The sequence below is a fragment of the Ailuropoda melanoleuca genome, chromosome 2 (assembly GCF_002007445.2).
Source record: "Ailuropoda melanoleuca isolate Jingjing chromosome 2, ASM200744v2, whole genome shotgun sequence".
Taxonomy (NCBI): domain Eukaryota; kingdom Metazoa; phylum Chordata; class Mammalia; order Carnivora; family Ursidae; genus Ailuropoda; species Ailuropoda melanoleuca.
Window position 1 is genome coordinate 99,009,325 of NC_048219.1, and position 3,602 is coordinate 99,012,926.

Here is a 3,602-nt window from a genome sequence, read left to right on the forward strand (position 1 = left end):
AGATGAGCTTCCGGAGCTGAGGCGCAGGGACTGCTCTGTTTTCAATCTCTGAAATCACCCGCCCTCCCCACCTCCCTCTTCCCCCTCCGCCGGGAGATGCCCGGGTCGCTGTTCCCAGTGCGCCCGCTTGTCCGGGCGCCGGGGCGGAAGCCGGGGACGAGAGGCAAAGCCGGGGGGCGGGGGCGGAGGGGCGGCTGGCTCCGCGCGGACCCTCTTCCAGGCTGCACCGCGCGCAGGTGCCGGGGGTCCTACTCGCGCCCCCCGCCGCGGCTCACAGGAGTCGCCATCTGAACGCATGCAGGCGAGAAGCCTTCTAGGTTTGGTACATGTGTGTTTTGTAGGGAGGGTTTTTTGTTTTGTTTGTTTTTGTTTTTTTGTTTTTTAGAGACTCCACTCGAGCTGCCACAGCCAGATGGAAGTAATCAGAACCCAACAACAACAGAGGAAGAAGGAAGAAAAAACCTCACTGAATTTTGGGCCAAAGTGTATATGGGGGTGTGTGTGAAAGAACTTGCTTAAGCAAACTGGGTGACTAGCTCTTGGGCCCTCGAGCCACACCACTGCCCAGAGATGAGCTGCCTGGTTTTAGGAGCATGGGGGCAACGGGTTAAGGTGTCCCCCAACTCCTCCGGGGCCACCATTCTCTTTGTGCTGAGGGTTCTCACCCAAAGAGTGCCTCATTGGGGGATTTTTTAATGTTTCCTCTTCATATTTGTGAAACATTATGTGCTAGGTGACCCGTAGTAATTCCTTTATATTATTTAACCTACAAAACTCTGAGTTCTGTTCTTCATTTTGCAGGTGAGAAGACTGAGGTTTACAGAATTTAAGTGACTTGTCCAAGGTTAGAGCGATGAACCACCATCTTCCGTGAATTTCAGTGGGTTGTACCATTAGTTCAACTAAATTGGCCCAGTTGAGAAAGTGGGAGCATCTCCCCTTCAGCCTCCCTTCCTGCAGTTGCATATTGTCTGGAATGCTGGAGAAACAAAGGCTCAGAGAGGCAATTCTACCCTCCCTATGGGGGTGTGACCTTCACAAGCCCATTTTACTGATACAATCCCTTTTGGTCCGTGGCACTCTCCAGATACCATTGACCATTTCCCTAACTTTATTTTTCACATTTTAATCAAAGAGGGAAGGAACATTATGGTCCCCATTCCCTATCACCTTACCTTCCTTCCTTTCTCCTTACGTTCGCTTACATGAGAGAAGTTAATAATTTCTTCCTGACCTAGAGAAAAAAATATGCAGAACTATATTAGAACAATTTGATGCTAATTTTGTTTTTCACAAATAGGCTGTCCAGATGGGGGAAAAAAACCCACAGGGTTTTTAAAAAGCAAAACTTGCAGAAGCCATTGCATTTATTAAAGAGAGGAAAAGTTTGAAAGAGGCTTTTTCTTTAAATATGATAGGATTCACCATTCATTCCTCCATGCTATTTGTTTAAATTCCTGCTGAGCTTTCAGAACATAGACTCCAAGGAGACAGAAAAAGTAAACTCTCCCTCCCCTCAATGGCCGTATTTTAATGACCCTATTCATATCTACCCCCATGAAATCATTTCACGTTACTGGAATATTAGCTTCATTGGCTGATTACTTCATTATAAGTTTGTCTCTGTTGGTTTCCTTGTGTTGTTAAGTTTGTGGAGAAGTTTAAACAAATCAACATTTTGGGATATTTCCTTTTTTTTTTCTCTGTTTTTCTTCTCCGACCAGCTCAACTCCTGCTGGATTCCAGGCACTCCCATAACCTTTCTTGGCTTATTTTGGCAAGAAGGTGGCTGTTGAGATGAAGATGGAATGTTTTCGGTTTGAGGAGAGGCTGTAGACACCATGCCTTAATCTGTAGATGGTCAGAAGTTTGGGCACTGAAAAAAGCAACAAGGTTTGGAATGGAGGCAAATGGCATAGCGGAGAAAACCTTCATCTGAACATTGGGACACCAAGTTCTGATGTCAATACTTAATGTATGACCTTGGGCAAGTCCCAGCTCATTTAGTTGACAACTTTCTGTGTGCCAAGTGATGTGCTAAGTGGCCTAACATCACCATGAGCCAGACTGGGGAGTACTTTCCCCTCATGAGCTTACTGTTTCATTAATAACCACAAACAAATAATGATCAGAAACTGGGTGAAGAAAAAATGCAAAGTGCACTAAGCTGGTGCTTGGTGACATGAGCTAGCATGGGAGGCAGTGTGGGGCTCGGGGAGGGCATCCCTGGGGAAATAAAGTTGCACCAATATGAAGGAGGAATGAAGGGCAACAAAAGCAGAAATCGGGAAGTGGAACTACCTTACACCCTTACACCGAAAAGCGGCACGGCAACGGCCTGTGGAATGGAAGAAAAGATTTGCAAACGATGTCTCTGACAAGGAGTTAATTTCCAAAATACATAAGCAACTCCTAAAACTCAATAGCAAAAACACAGATGACCCAAGTAAAAAATGGGCAGAGGACCTAAATGGATGTTTTTCCAAAGAAGACATGCAGAGGGCCAACAGGTACTTGAGAACTTGCTCCCCATCACTCAGCATCAGGGAGACGGAAATCAAAACCACGGCGAGCTATCACCTCACATGTGCTGAATGGTTAGTGGTCAAAAAGACAAGACATAACAAGCGTCGGTGAGGTTGTAACGACATCAGAACCCTCATGCCCTGTTGGCATGGATGGGAATGCCAGATGGTGTAACCATTACAGAAAACAGTATGGAGGTTCCTCAAAAAAAAAAAAAGTGAGAATAGGATCTTGCAGTCCCACTTCTGTGTATATATCCAAAAATCCTGAAATCAGGGTCTCAAAAAGATATCTGCTCTCTCATGTTCATTGCAGCATTATTCGTGATAACCAAGATCTAGGAACAAACCCAAAAGTACATCATCAGATGAAGGGAAAAAGAAAATGTGGAATATACAAGCCATGAAATGCTAGTCGACCTTAAAAAAGAAGGAAATCTGCATTTGTGACCACAGAGATTCACCTGGAGGAAATGATGTAAACGGAAATAAGTCAGTCCGAGAAGGGCAAATACTGCTTGATTCATCCATTAAGAGGCTAAAATAGTCACAGGTATACAAGCAGACAATAAAATGGTGTTTACCAGGTGATGAGGATGGGGGCTTTTGGGAGTTCAATGGGTATGAAGTTCCAGTTATAGGAAATGGACAAGTTCCAGAGATCTGATGTACAACAGAGTGCCTATAGTCAAAAATTATAGTCTTAAAAATTTAAGAGGATAAGTCCCATGTGAAGCGTTCTTACCCCCTCCCCCACCAAAAAAAGAAACACAAGGAAACTTGTAGAAGTGATGGATATATTCATTACCTGGATTGTGGTGATGGTAACACAAATAAATGCATATACCCAAGCTCACCCTATTTACGTATTAATTATGTGCAACTTTTATTTTTTTATTTATTATTTTTTAAAAAGATTTTATTTATTTGAAATAGAGGGTGAGTGAGAGAGGGAGGGGGAGCATGAGCAGAGGGGGAGAGGCAGAGGGAGAGGGAGAAACAGGCTCCCCACTGAGCAGGGAGCCTGATGAGGGGCTCAATCCCAGGACCCTGGGATCATGACCTGAGCTGAAGGCA